The sequence below is a fragment of the Haliotis rubra genome, unplaced genomic scaffold, assembly GCF_003918875.1.
Source record: "Haliotis rubra isolate DU_JTF1 unplaced genomic scaffold, ASM391887v1 Scf484, whole genome shotgun sequence".
Classification (NCBI taxonomy): domain Eukaryota; kingdom Metazoa; phylum Mollusca; class Gastropoda; order Lepetellida; family Haliotidae; genus Haliotis; species Haliotis rubra.
In genome coordinates, this window is record NW_025767173.1 from 514756 (window position 1) to 531364 (window position 16609).

The following is a 16609-nucleotide window of genomic DNA, read 5'->3' on the forward strand; positions in this document are numbered from 1 at the left end:
TGTAAACGTCTCCGTATGAGATGAGATCGTGTTTCAAAGGACATCAAAATGTCTGGCCACTTCATATTGGGCTATTCCAGTCTCCTGCATACCCACGGCGCGGTGACGCTGGTTTTCTGTAAACAGAAGACGTTCGTGCTGTTTAGGTTGAACTTAACTTGTTTTCCACAACATTTAGAACATATAAAATAATTAACCGTTCTTCAGTTTTCAATATCAGGTGTGTGAATTTCAGGTGTCAAAAAGTATGTCAAAAGAGAGTACATTCATTGTGCACAAAATGCACGTGCCACGAGTGATACGTGACATCAAAGTGTTTTGATGTATGTTTATTAGGGCTCCTATTGTAATCGTTCGGATTATTATTTTTATTATTATTTATTCCGCCGATTTTTGTACCAAACATACTTCCTAAACCAATGCTCCGAATCGCTTACAAAAACTTACAGAGATGAGCACCGAGGTATAGATATTCCCCTTAAAAAGCTCTAGGCTCTAGGCCCAATATCAAAGGGGAGATAATTTCAAAATTAATTCCAAAAGTTCAAAGTTTGACAGCAAATATCTCAAGAACTAATTCTTCCAACACTTCCAAATCTCTTGTACAGGTGCACAATCGAATTCCCAACAGTTTTGCCTGGAGGGGTCAAGTCGCTAAAATGTACCGTTTGGCAGTTATTTTTGTTTTCAGTTTTTGGCCATATCTTTCAGCAGTTTTTTAAGTACTTTGCTCCATAATGTGCAATGCTGTCCAGTGCCAGAATTATAGATGACGTCTTGGTGATTCCAGAACACTAATTGTTTTCACCGTAGACCCAAGAACAACTGAGATACAGCCTTTTATAGAGGGAACTATTTCTTCTCCAGAACCTCTTAAAAGGTACATCAACCCCGCGACCCCGGCTGTATTTGGAAGAATCGCTCGCCTGTCAAAAACGTGTTCTGGCTCCGTTTTGGACGATGATTTCTTGCCCTCAAATACAATTCAAACACCCGTAAGTCTCAAACCAACCGTCCGATTGCGACCAAAATGTACCCGTACAAGTGGGCTATTAGTGTCGATTATAACTACTGATTGCAGTAATGTATCTGCAAAGACTAGCAGTGAAATAGCATATTAACTAAAACTATTACAACTTTCATCAAATATGTGACATACACAATAGGCTAGATAGAACTAAAGCCGAGGAGCCCTAATTGTTGCTTGCAACTATATTTTCGGGTTATTTTTATAATAACGACTTTTTAAATCATTTTTATTTAATTCAATTTTATGTTAATATGCACAGTTACTTTTTTCCGCCAGTATATATGCCTGTCAAGTTCCCTTGGACATAATAGTAACGTATACAACAAGGGCATTGGTTCGTGTTATATCACAAGATGCATTAAGGAAGCATGCAAGTGCGGTTTATCGGAACATCCTGTAACTAAAGAATTTCCTAAGACGACTCACACGGACATATACTATTTACACCACAACTAGTATGGATTGTACACCTCAGGCTTTGGTTGGGGTAAAATATCTGTAGTTAACATGACATGACATGATTTCGGCAAACATCCTTTAGTAAGTAGTCGGGACATTGGGTGGAGATTTCAAAAAGTTTTGTTTTTGACAAATTTCCAGATTTGGTGTGTCAGTTACAAACATGATATCCCGTGTAATTCAACCTTTTTGGGGCGGTGGGATAGCCTAGTGGTTAAAGCGTTCGCTCGTCACGCCGAAGATCCGGTTTCGATCCCCAAATGGGTACAATGTGTGAAGCCCATTTCTGGTGTCCCCCGCCGTGATATTGCTGTATTAATATTGCTAAAAACTATATTCACTCACTCAACCTTTTCGTTTACCAAGTACCTCGGTGGTTATTGTGTTCGGGGACACGATTGGCTTGCCATTGAATGATGGCGGGACGGGGTGACCTCGACTTTTCTCCACCAGTGTTTGTTAGTGAGTCATTCCTGAGAGGTTGACAGAGTACAGTCTGCCATATATCTATTATGATAATGGAAAATACTTTATGGTATGATTTTCTTTGGTTTGGACTTTTTCTGGTATAGAAACCTTTTATGATATGAGCTGCCTTAAGTACAGACTAGCGAGCTCACGAGCATATTAGGTAATAGGACTGCACTTCTAACTATTGTGGCGATCCTATTTATTTCGGTTCAGCCTCATGAACAAGTCTACACAGACATTACCATAGATATGTATGTCCTTGATTCAAATCGTCAGCACCCAGGTCACAGTGGATTCATGATATATTCCTTGATATCTCCACAGGGACCATTAATTTAGCAGTTCTGCCACTGCTGTCCCGGGTATAAATTTATATGAAACCTGGACACAAATACTGGTATGTTACCAACGTATACAATGAAAACTGCGAGGACAGACTCAATATGCCTAGTGCCAGATTAACTGACACTTTGACCTTTCACACTGAGTGTGATATTACATTTGTTGAACATGCCTCATGACACTATGCCCGTTGCTGGGCCTATAATGTTCGACATGAAGTGAGACTGGGGGTTGATGGTCAGGTACGTCCAGTTTTTTAACTCAACAATTTCGGCGGGGGAACCTGAAACGATCTCTGAAGGTCGACGGGTCGCTGATGGTATACTGGATGATGATAAGAGGGGGAACTTGAAACAGAGTGTTCCCAAGTTGTCAGCTGGTTCAAACTTCGGCTTCGTTACTGGTCTTTTCACCAGTACACCCGAGTGCAACTTCTGACACTTGGCCCGTGTTGGTGCCCAGACTTGTACAAGATGTGCCGACATTAGCGTCATTCAGTGCTTGGATGGAAGTGGCTCTTACACAATGAGGGGTATATAGGCAACTTAAATTTGGTTCCTTGAATACTGTGATTATTACATACCATAACAGCCGCTGGGAAAGGGGTTTGCTTGAATACCAAACTGGGTCATTCAACACTGCATTGGATTATATCATGTTAGGGCGCAGAAATGTTTACTGCATTTAGATGGCATTTTCACTCATATGAGCAGTTTTAAATTGGAGATGGGACACAAGTCGTGGGTCCTGGCATCCAGGCGTGTGTCTATCTCCGACGTGGGGCGGTGGGGTAGCCCAGTGGTATAAGTGTTCGCTCGTCACGCCGAAGACACGGGTTCGATTCCCCACATGGGTACAATGTGTGAAGCCCATTTCTGGTGTCCCCCGCCGTGATGTTGCTGGAATATTTCTAAAAGCGGCGTAAAACTCACTCACTCACTATCTCTGACGTCGCCAAAGACATATAACAAGCCATGGCGTCAACTCTAATGGTGTCGATGTTTCGGGAATGTCAGAACATTTGAAAATAAGGCTGGTGCTCTGTTAATAATGGTGCAACATTTGTCAAACTTCTGCAAGACAATATGCGAATCTAAGAACGTATGTGCAGACATAACAGCGTCTTCCTTTTCACTATTGCTACCCCTCTCATGTTGAACGATTTCTTCATTTCTTATAATTTGTAATTCTACCCAACATTTGTACTGGAAACAAAACACCACGAAAATATATTTACTTGAGATTTACCACAAGTTTACCTGAGTTACAGTGTCATAATGCCAAGCGTAGCGGAGTTTTTGCCCCCTTTTTGTTTATGCATTTGTAACCCCTCTGCCGTGGCTTGACGTAATGGAGGCATAACTGTCCTTGTCATTTATGGAAAGCCAATTTTATATTGAGCACATAAGGTTTTAATTAAGCAAACAAATCCATAAATATCCATGTCGTTCAGATCTCAGGCAGCATTTTTTTCGCTTACAGTTTCGGTAAGAAAAGTTATAAAGTCGTCTTAGAGTCTTTGTAATTGTTTTCGATGAAAAGTTTACTTCAATGCATAAGAAAATTTCGGAAAACTCTTTGCAGAATCTTTTTTCGGCCTTTGTATTTGAATGTGCATTTCCACTACCGGATACGAAATTTGATATTCTGCGTTTCTGTGTACTTTTTTAGGACTATAGGTAGATCAAGTGCGATTCTCGTACAGCTTTAACGTTTCAGACCATACAATAATTGGCTTCAGAAAAAAATCGGCAGGCAGGGAATCGTGAATGGAATTTCAATCCAAGTTGCACAGAACGAATTGCCAGGTCAAACGATGCTTTGCACTGTACACAGGGAGATTTATTGTTCAAACAGTCCCATATTTTGACCATGCTATTGTTTCCAGTGACAGGTTTAGGTTATTTAGGCCTTGACACTTGCCTCGACTTTACCATTCAGCAAATGACTAGCTCTCTGAAACCCGATTTCTGGTGTCCCCCCACCGTTATATTTCTGGAATATTGCTTAAAGGGGCGTAAAACCTTACTCACTCACTCACTCATTCTGAAACTGGCGATCTTTCATAATGTCTATGTGTCATCCTAGAATTTGATGGCAGATCGGGCGTTTTTTCATGGAGTTACGGTGATATTCGTTATTATTTTTGCTTAGAAGAATCTAATCAATCAAAAAGTACTCAGTCTAACTATACTCTCGATGTCCAATGTTTGAAAAGCTTCCTTTTTATTATGAAAGCCAAAATTTCACATATGTGGGTAATGTGTTTAACGAGATATTAGATATGCATTTATTGCCGATTTTGCGTTTTGGGAGGTACCAAGATAAAAAGTAAAACAAATTGGGGATCGTGAGGCCGGAACACTGCAAAACCAATTTGCTTGATGTTGACAGATAATATGTAGAAAAATAAAGACAGGTGCATTTGTATCATTCTTAGTTTAGTGAGGCTGACTACTTTTTGAACGCCCCTCGTATGCAAGTATATCAGGCTAAAAGGCCGGACGGGAGAACGTCGGAATGGCCAGCAAGTCCTAACTGGACACACAGAAGTAATCAAGCTACAGAGACATTGTTATATAACTGACATGATCTGGAGGAGATGAATACAGATACTCAGTATGAAAGTGTCCACGTGTTCATAAACAAACTGGCTCTGAAAATAAATTTCTGCAGACATTTCTGGCAGAATTGTTTTCTAGCAGAATGAGTACAAATTAGGTTTAATATTTACTTTCTTTGAATGACGTTTTCTTCCTGATAACAACTACAAGTTGGAGGAAAATGGTTCCCAAAAGTAGAACGCCGCGCAAATAGACATATCTTAGCCTCTTATGAAGAAGAAATAAAACGAATTTGGTGATTTTTTTTTGACGAGTTTGTTGACCTGTAGGAAGATATTAACAGAGAACTTTGTAATGTCATATACATTGGGACCGCACATTTATGGTTCATATCTAAAACGTTATGATTTAACAAATAATGGAAAGTTCGTTTCCATATGTTCAAAATACTTTTTTTTCTAAAAAAAGCATCGTTTGGTAGTTTACCTAGGCTTTTAGTGGTATTACACAGGCTTGATAAACTTACTCATCACCACGTGGAAATGTATTCAAGTCACATGACTACAGTGCTATCTCTCGTGCTATCGCTTTCTCGTCTCGTGCTATCGATAGCACTTTCTCGTCTCATGTTATTGCTTCCTCGTCTCGTGATATCGCTTTCTCGCTTTCTTGCCTCCGAATTTTAAAGCGAGAAAGCGATGGCCCTAATCAGCCACCATACATCGTTCCATGCAACTTTTGGGTGGTACAAGAAAATGTAGGCGGCGCCTTCTATTTCCAGCTTAATATCTGTGTCACAAGAATTTCCACATGAGTAAAGTAACTGAGATTCAACAAAACCGTACATGCCTGAAAGGACGACGGTGCGATTTACATAATATACTTGGTGATTTCAGCAAATTACATTTAGATGAAAAGGAACTTCTTTCCTATTATGAACAGCTTAACACGTTACATTAATGGTAACCGCAGTGCACTGAGCAAACGTCTTAACATTGATGACAGCGCGTGGTTCGGGATTCTTGCTGTGGCGGAAATACAGAGCGCTATTTTTGACAAAGAGCAAGCAGGATGCTTATGCCATTGTGTGTTAACATGAATGGGATGGGACGATTCACAATATACCTGAATATATACAAGCAACATGACAAAGACGTTATTTACTGAAAATTCCGAGGTTTGAGACTGAGAAATGTAGTTTTATCTCCTTCCAATCCGATGATGGGTTACTGTGATTCATTCCGACTGATACAAAACTGTATTGTTGAGAGGGTCATTATAACCATCCAGAGAAGCAACCAAATAATACTCTTTGGACGCCATATAGGACGGGTAATTGTAACTCGACCGTGCGCACAGCTTCTGCCCATATTTACAAAAGCGACAGTGTGTTGAAAGGACGATATGAATGTAAGTCAGTCATGAATGTTTTCAGGTCGGATTTGGTTTAGCTTGGGTACCGGTGTTGTTAAACGCCGGGCTCGGCGATATTGCTATATGGCGGCGGATTGTAAATAATCAAGTCTGGACCAGACAATCAAGTGATCAACATCATAGGCATCGATCTACGCAATTGGGATACGATGACATGCGTCAACCCCACCCGATAGTCGTGTCTTACGACAAGCATGGGTTGCTGAAGACCAATTCTACCCCGGATCTCACGGGTGTAGACAAGCATGGGTTGCTGAAGACCAATTCTACCCCGGATCTCACGGGTGGGTAGCCTAGTGGTTAAAGCCTTCGTCACGCCGAAGACCCAATTCCGATTCCCCACATGGGTACAATGTGTAAAGCCCAATTCTGGTGTCCCCCGCCGCGAGTTTTCCGCCTGTCATCTTCCTTTTCAGACATTACTAACAAAGCACAAAAGGCAAGAATCAGTAAGGACGTGGTTTCGAGGATTATACATCTGCCATATACAATTCAGTGTTCTATTGCCCAGTTCGAGTGACCATAGACCATATTATATATTTTTTCCTGCTGAATTCAGAGTAGATATTACTGCAGAATTAATTTAATAATCATATGGTATTTACATCATATGGCCTTGTCCGTCTGTAAAGTATTCACATCATATGGCCTTATCCGGCAGTAAAGTATTCACGTCATATGGCCTTGTTCGCCTGTAAAATATTCACATCATATGGCCTTATTTGGCTGTAAAGTTTTCACATCTCATGGCCTTGTCCGGCTGTACAGTATTCATATAATATGGCCTTGTCCGGCTGAAAGTATTACAATCATATGGCCTTATCCGACAGTAAAGTATTCACATCATATGGCCTTGTCCGTCTTTAAAGTATTCACATCATATGGCCTTGTCCGACAGTAAAGTATTCACATCATATGGCCTTATCCGGAAGTAAAGTATTCACATCATATGGCCTTATCCGGCAGTAAAGTATTCACATCATATGGCCTTATCCGACAGTAAAGTATTCACATCATATGGCCTTGTCCGGCAGTAAAGTATTCACATCATATGCCCTTATCCGACAGTAAAGTATTCACATCATATGGCCTTGTCCGGCAGTAAAGTATTCACATCATATGGCCTTATCCGACAGTAAAGTATTCACATCATATGACCTTGTCCTACAGTAAAGTATTCACATCATATGGCCTTATCCGACAGTAAAGTATTCACATCATATGGCCTTGTCCGGCGGTACAGTATTCACATCATATGGGCTTATCCGACAGTAAAGTATTCACATCATATGGCCTTGTTCGACGGTACAGTATTTACATCATGTGGGTTTGCCCAACCGTATAGTATTCACATCATATGGCCTCATCCGACAGTAAAGAATTCATATCATATGGCCTCGTCCGACAGTAAAGTATTCACATCACACGTAAATCCATGTAACATGGATGAACAAATGGTAACATTTAATTTTAGCATCGATATAATCATAAAGTAACCAAAAATATTGATATACTTAATTGGTGAGTATAATAATGATGCATTTAAATGAGACATGTTCCTGCCAAGTGTCATTGCAAAATGGCCACATCATATGGCCTCATCCGACAGTAAAGTATTCATATCATATGGCCTCGTCCGACAGTAAAGTATTCACATCACACGTAAATCCCTGTAACATGGATGAACAAATGGTAACATTTAGTTTTAGCATCGATATAATCATATAGTAACCCAAATTATTGATATACTTAATTGGTGAGTATAATAATGATGCATTTAAATGAGACATGTTCCTGCCAAGTGTCATTGCAAAATGGCCAAAGCTCAGGTCATGGTTCGGTTTATTCCAAACGGCCGAGGTGACCGGGTGAGTTGACTGCGGTTCAGGGACTTTGACACAGATTACTACCCGGTTTTCACACTGTCCGCTTGGGTTCATCGGGTCGGTGGAAACTGGGCGTGACACGAGAATTTCACTGGCATCTCTAAGAAATATCAACACGCATCTCTGAACAATCTACATCTCTGAACAATCTACACGCATTTCTGATTGGTTACAGGTCTTGCCTGACATACAAACGTTATGCTCTTGAAACGATTTCTATCCTAGCTTGAAGTCCAGTATGTTGACACAGAAACGTACAAAACGTGTGGCAGAAAGTGTTGCCAGTCTTTCTTACTTTCTTAAAATGTGCACATTGTTTGGGGTTTTTTCCAAACCACCCTCATCTTATTTGTGCTAAATGTAAACGTGGAGTACCATGTTTTCACTTCTATCATGCTGAGGTATTTCGTAGTATATTCAGCCTTCATTGTCTCCCGTTGGATAAGTTGCCATGCATTAAATGCAAATTCCTTTCCTCAGTATCGATGCCAAAGCGTCAGCACGATGCCAATGCATATCTAAGGGCATCACACATGACAGGGAACTTTGAACAATGAACGCAAACTTCTACAAATCCACAATAATGTGCAAAGGAAAAACACAGTTAGCAACACAAAAAAGTGTCCAAAACGCCATTCTGTCTACTTCGTATGCTTACAAGAAGTGAGTGAGTGAGTTGAGTTTTACGCAGCACTCAGCAATATTCCAGCTATATGGCGGCGGTCTGTAAATAATCGAGTCTGGACCAGACAATCCAGTGATCAATAGCATGAGCATCGATCTGCGCAATTGGGAACCGATGACATGTGTCCACCAAGCCAGCGAGCCTGACCACCCGATCCCGTTAGTCGCCTCTTACGACAAGCATGGGTGACTGAAGATTCATTCTAACCTTCACGGGCCCTTACAAGAAGTGGTGGTGGTGATGGAACTGGGTTTAACGTCGTGCTTGAGAATATGTCGCTCATATGACGACGTGCATGCGTGTGTATGTGTATGTGTGGCTGCTTAAGCTGGTTTTATAGTGCTAGCTCACTGAGATACCATGCCGCAGCGAAGCATGAATACCCCACTCAGACACAGTATACTGACTCCGAGCCGACCAGTCCTTGTTGTGCCCATTAATGCCGAGCGTCAGGCAGGACCAACAAGTACCATATTTTAACGTCTTTTGGTATGACGCGGCCGGGGATCGAACCCGCGACCTTCCGCTCTCCGGGCGGACACTCTAACCACTACAACACGGTGGCGGTTTACAAGATGTAGAATCGTCATAGCATCGAATGAAGTTCATTCTCGTTGCAGCCCTGATAATGATGTGGCAGAAACGTTTTGGTGGAGGGTCACACGAGGCGTGGGTGGTGGTCAGTACACCACATTGCTTCACCCATGAACGTGAGCCACAGCGATAAGAAAATATGAAAAATGAAGCTATTAATTCGATCTTGAAGAGGTGGGGCTGCGGGGTAGCCTAGTGGTTAAAGCGTTCGCTCGTTACGCCGAAGACCCGGGTTCGATTCTCCACATGGGTATAATGTGTGAAGCCCATTTCTGGTGTCCCAGCGGCGTAAAAGCGGCGTAAAACCATACTCACTCACTCACTCTTAAAGAGGTACACCTTCAGAGTTGGTAGGAAACCGATTCCTGTTCTCGTGTCCACAAGATGACATTTATCTCACAACCCGGACAGACACGCGTGAAGGAATGTGTATATGACCTCTTGGTCCCGTGAACAATATGGTGAAAAGTAACGATGCCCCCTTGCTCTAGTCATAACTGTATCATGAGGGAAGCATACATGGAAAGTAGGTCATCTGTTCCGGAACCGTGACGGGCAATTCTCATTGGAAGATAGTCGTAGATATCAGAGTGGGAGAGTTCTCATAGTATACTTGCACTAGCACTGGTCTGTAGGAGCGGTCTGACAACTTGCCGGTTAATACGTTCCATATCACCCTGAAGGTAAGGTTCTACTGCTTTGAAGGGTACAATGCGTAATGCCAACGTTTTGTGCCCCGGATGTATTATCTCATGACTAATATGCTGAGTTTGTGAATACTTTAATAATGTACGAGTACGAGGTAAAAGTAACTGCTAACTGTATCTTAACTATAACTAAAAATGTTTCCTACTCCGTAAAAAGAACACCAACTAAATGTTAAAAAATAATCCATATATCACACGCTACAAGGAGAAACACAAGATGTACTTGGATATTCACAGAAGACAGAAAAGTGTTCTTCAGAAATGAGTTGAAACAGCTCGAAAGCTTTACCATAGAAGCCACGAACAATAACGACCTTTTCTGAAGATCCATCAAATATTCATACCATTGATTACTCTCAGATATGTTCCGCCCACCGAACTTACTACATGTAGAATACTTAAATACCTCCGGTTCATAATGCACAGTTTTGCAAGAGATTGTAAGCCAGGCGCAAACAGGTTTTTCAGAAATAAATTTACGTGGGAAAATACGAGACTTGAATAGCCACTATTCAGATGAATTACCTGATGGGTTTTAACGACAATTTGACCTCAACATTTTAATTAAAAGTGCTCATGTGTCTTCGCATTTAAGATGATCTCATACCAGTTTAAAAGGTCCCATGTATTACATAATTATTTCGGATGTTAAATATATTTTATACCAAAGACTTAGAGAACTAGATTATATTTAACATCGAGACTCGCCAATAACAGTAGATTAACACATTAATCCATTGTACTGTATGAATAGGACCAGATTTGTTTCTCGCAGCCTTGACTTGGCTAAATTATTATTCAAACCGGTTTAAGAAGGACATACGAGCTGTATGATAAGACGCAATTGATGGCAGGGCATTTCGCGTCATTGAAAAACACTGCTTTGTACTTACGCAATCTTGATAACCAAACATGTCTAGTCCGCTGTCTGTATGCCGTAATCTTGAATTGTCAGATCTGATGTCATGCTTCCGACTCTCTTCTCGAGAGTCTACGAGCCTGACTGAGGAGGATGTCTTTCTAGCTTATATACCGAGTCGTTATGATTTATAATGTCGACATCCATTCATTGATTCGATTCGTGAGCGTCCTTGGAGCTGGTCGCTAAGCAAGCCGCAGCATCAAAAGGAAACCCACAAATCATCTGACTCTGGCGTCGCCATTTTTCACCCTCAAGCAAGACAATCTATTCTAAAGTCTCGGCAGGGCGCCTAGCCACCGGCACCCCGGGCTCCTGCCCACCAAACAAACTGCAAGTACAACTTGCTCTTGTAAATATCACCATTTAAATCCAATCTGTAAATACCATAAATACCATAAATTGTTTTGTAAATATTTTATGTTTGTTTCCTCAACCTTATATGTTTCTATTGTTCTTCTTGTATATATTGTATGTAACACAAACCCCCCACACCCACTGCCCCCTCAACTCTCAACCCCCCCCCCCCACCCCACATGTCATCCCCACTACCATCAACATCACTCTCTCCACCCCAAACAAAGATTTCCCCCAACTCACCTCCCCAAACAACATCAATCCAATACCAATTAACTTCGGCATAGACCTAGAACACTTTCTCCCATCCCAACCCATGGAAACCAACCAATCCCCACCACCACCACCACCCCCCACAAAAAATCCCAATACTCAGCAAAACAAAAAACGCCCACATATCTCACCTGAAGCCTCACAACAAGCAAACAAAAAATCATGCGATAAAGATACACCACCCCAACCACTTCCCACCAAACACCTACTACTCGCCTTCGCCACAAACACCAACACACCACTCAACCAAACATATTCAACCAACAAATTTGCCCTCTGCCTCAAAAAACAAAATATCACTTACAAATACATAAACTTCTGTGGCAGAGGGTTTAAGGTCACATTTCCAGACGAACATGCACTAAAAAGTACACTCAAACACACACTCATCGATGGAAACACTATTAAATGGGAATACCCAAGGTGGCAGACGCAATCACAAGGAGTTATACATATCGACAACAGGGAAACACCAGCAGACATACAAGAGTACATCCACATAGCAAACAACATCAGCACCCAACCCAAAATCATCGACTACAAAACAATCAACACAAAGCAACCATCTGCAAGCAAGCCAAACACTCAAATCACCTTCCTCACATTCCAATCCACCACACTACCAAACTACATCACATTCGGAGCACTCAATTACAAAGTCCATCCCACACGCAAAAATCCCACACAATGCAAAAACTGCTTCCAGTACAATCACACTACAGAAAACTGCAAAAATTACTCACTATGCCCAAGGTGCGGGTCAGACATGCACGACATAACAGAATGTACACTCGCCACATATTGCATACACTGTGAAATACATGGACACTCTGCAAACCAAGACACATGCCCCATAAAACAAACACAAATACTAAAATTAAACAAGCACCTCAAACACACTGACCTGCCCAAACCTGCAACCTACAACCACAGAACAAATTACTCACTACTATCACTATCATCCTCTACCCCCTCAAACATCTCCTCTTCCTCCAACACCTCCACCCAATCCTACCATCCCCCCACCCGCCCCACCAAATCCCATAAATCCTGTCAACCTCCATCCCTACCTCACTCCCAACCACCCTCCCTCCCCCCACCAACCAAACCACCCCCAACACCCTCCCCACCCCTCCCCCCACCAACCAAACCACCCCCAACACCCTGACCCACCCCGCCCCAAACCAACCAAACCCAAGTCCCAACCCAACCCCAAATACCCACCCCCAAACCCATTAAAACCATTACTTCTGCTCCCCAACCCCACCCCACCCAACCCACCCACACAACCTGCTCCAAAACTGCACCCCCAACCACCAAACCCCCCAACCAACCACTCCCTCCCACATCCTCCATCCCCCGCCCAACCTTCTTTCACTGCATCACCAAAACCCCGGTCACTCCAACCTAAAAAATCCACTACATCTGCCCCTCAAACAAACCTCACACTCACCCCACAAAAAATAAACCACAACCTAAACCTCATCATAGAATTCATCACTGCAGCAATACTTATGCAAAATCCAACAGCTAAAAAACTACACAATATTGCACGCAAAAACAAAATATACCACAAAAGCCTAGTCAGTCTCATCATCGCAGTAAAATCCCTATCATAAACAACCCACCACTAAAGCTACCCTAGCACCTAAACCGCCCATTCTAAATTTCTGCCCCATCCATGGCTTTTTATAATATTCTATTCCAAATTACCGCAGTCATGGCTCTGATGCAATGGAACTGCAACGGCCTCCGAGCAAACGGACATGAGCTTAAGGCACTCATCGCCCAAAACAAAATCTCGCCCCAAATAATTTTCTTATCACCAAAATTCGCCTTCAAAATCCCAGGCTACAATTATATCAGGAAAGACAGACCTCGGCCAATAAACCTCCCAGGTCCCCCAGCTGGGGGCCTGGGGATATTTATTTCAAACAAACTTAACTATTCAGAAATTGACATTCCAACCACTAATCTAGAAGTCCTGGCTATAAAAACAACAATAAATAATAAATTATTAACATTCATAAATATCTACAGAAGACCCTCTATTAAACTTATACCCCAAGATTTAGACAATATAGCAAAATTCTTAACGCCCAACACCTTTATCCTCGGAGACCTAAACTCTCACCATCCATTATGGGGCACAAAACCCCATACTGACAATAACGGCTTTCTTCTATCTAACTGGGGGCGGTGGGGTAGCCTAATGGTTAAAGCGTTGGCTCGTCACGCCGAAGACCTGGGTTCGAATCCCCACATGGGCACAATGTGTGAAGCCCATTTCTGGTGTCCCCCGCCGTGATGTTGCTGGAATATTGCTAAAAGCGGCGTAAAACCAAACTCAGTCAGTCAGTCAGTCTATCTAACTGGCTAGACGACCACAACCTCATCACACTAAATGATAACCAACCAACCAGATACCCACTCTCCCACGTTCAATCACCCACAGCAATAGACCTAACAAACACCACCCCTACATATACAAAATCTTGCCTATGGGAGGTACATTCAGACACCTAGGGCAGTGACCACTGCCCCATAAAAATTACCATATCTACACTACTTACACCAGAACCACAAACAAATCCCCATACTACCCCCACCCCCAGCACAGAAATCAAATACAATGTACACAAAGCAGACTGGAATAAATTCACTAAACTATGCAATCAAGTTAACCCATCCAACATAATAAACACTGACACAGAAACCTTTAACTCACAGCTTACCAACACCATCATTGATATAACAAATTCATGCATACCCACTTTTCGGACCACTCAAGCACAGAAAACAGTCCCATGGTGGAGCCAAGACATTATCAATGCCAGAAAGGCACGAAAAAAGGCCCTCAATAAATCAAAGAGGGACCGTTCAAAATTACATTTGGCTAAAAAACTCAGAAACAACACAAAACAACTAATCAAGGCAGCAAAAAAGGAACACTGGAGAAAATTTTGCTCGACCCTGAGGCTAAACCAACACAACTCTAGAAAAATGTGGAAAAAATTTAAAGCTATTCAGGGAAATTCCAAATCCATAATTCAACCAAAACTTCCGAACCTCCCCACAAATAAAGAAAAAGCTAATACAGTTGCTGCCCACTTTTCGAACACTAGTAGCTCCACCAACTACACAGCAAACTTCCAAAACATCATTAAAACCAACCACCCTACTCACCTGAGCCACCCCACTCACACCTACCCATAAACAAAAACATAAACATACACGAACTTAAGGCAGCTCTCAAACATAAAAAAACAGCCTCAGCCCCTGGTCCAGATAACATTACATACACCATACTCAACAAACTTCCACCAAACATGCTAAACTTAACACTCACACTATTTAACCATATCTGGACCACAGGAAACATACCATCTTCATGGAAAACAGCTAAGGTGGTGCCAATTCTAAAGCCAGGGAAACCCATTAACTCCCCAGATTCATTTCGACCTATTTCCCTCACTTCACACTTATGTAAAACACTAGAGTCTATAGTAAATAATAGGCTAAAACATCAAATCCAAACCCACAACTTAATTAAGCAGGACCAGAGTGGCTTCACTCCAAATAGGCAAACTTTAGATCACATTGTACATTTGGAACACGATATTAAGGTAGCCCAAGCACAAAAACAATACACGCTGGCCATTTTTATTGACTTTAGCAAAGCTTTCGACATGATCTGGCACAACGGCCTAATCCAAAAACTACAAGAAAATGCCATACACGGGCGTATTTGAAATTTCATACAGGCATTCCTCAAAAATAGACAAATAATAGTCAAATCTCACAACACTGTCTCGGATCCTTTTCCACTAGAAAATGGAATCCCACAGGGGAGCATAATTTCCCCAACACTTTTCAACTTTATGATTAGCGACATATTTCCGGACAAGTGGCCAGAAATTTCTACTGCAAAATTTGCTGATGACATTTCCTTCTGGACATCATCCACCTCAGGAAACCAAGCCACAATCAAAACTCAAAGAATGCTAAATCACATACAAAACTGGGCCCATAAATGGGGGTTCCACATTAACGTTAAAAAAACCGTTGGCATCTTATTCAAAAAGCAAAGAATGCAAAATTATACACCCAAACTCCATCTTAATAACCAAGAAATCAAGTTCGAAAAAGAGGCAAAATTCTTAGGTGTAACTTTTGACCAACACATGACATGGACACCCCACATTAATAATCTGGTCAACTCATGTCAAAAAGATCTAAATCTCATGCGAGCTATCAGTGGTACAAACTGGGGAGCCGACAAACAAACACTTATTAATATATACAAAACTCTTATACAGTCTAGACTGGACTATGCTGCTCCGGTCATCCACTCCCTCTCCCCATCCAACCTTCAAAAACTCAATTCTATACAGTACAAAGCCCTTAAACAAGCCCTAGGCACTAGGACTGGCACCTCCCACAACACTCTTCTCCTACTCACAGGCATCCCTTCAATCAAAACACGAATAAATCAAACTGCGCTCAATTACTGGGCTGGGGCCCAACACAACCCAATATACAAACTTATCACAACTAAATACACCAACACTAAAAAATCCACTATTAAAAAATTTAAAAACAACCCAAACAAAGCCCCTCTACTCACTCACCTCAACAGTCTGCTTCACTCACAACACCTAAACACCATCCAGCACACACCTCCCATAACAAGCTACATTCATGACAAACCCCCACCCTCTACAGATACCACCCTAGTAGAAACACTCCAAAATCTCCCTAAAACCACTGACACCCAAACCAAAACAAACCTCATCCAAACCCACATCAACCTAAATTACCCCAACCATACCCAAATATATACAGACGCTTCAGTCGGTACAAATAAACGCATAGGCATAGGCATCCA

At 41.8% G+C, this 16609-nt stretch overlaps 1 protein-coding gene across 1 annotated transcript in view; it reads left to right on the forward strand.

Annotated features, from left to right (window-relative positions):
* The first annotated feature begins 10051 nt into the window (after positions 1–10051).
* The window catches only part of LOC124291159 (sodium-dependent proline transporter-like), a 42192-nt gene continuing 35634 nt past the window's right edge, over positions 10052–16609 (forward strand). Inside the window, exon 1 of the mRNA XM_046728093.1 lies at positions 10052–10148. The gene's annotated coding sequence lies outside the window, so the exon portion shown is untranslated. The remainder of the gene's footprint in view (positions 10149–16609) is intronic.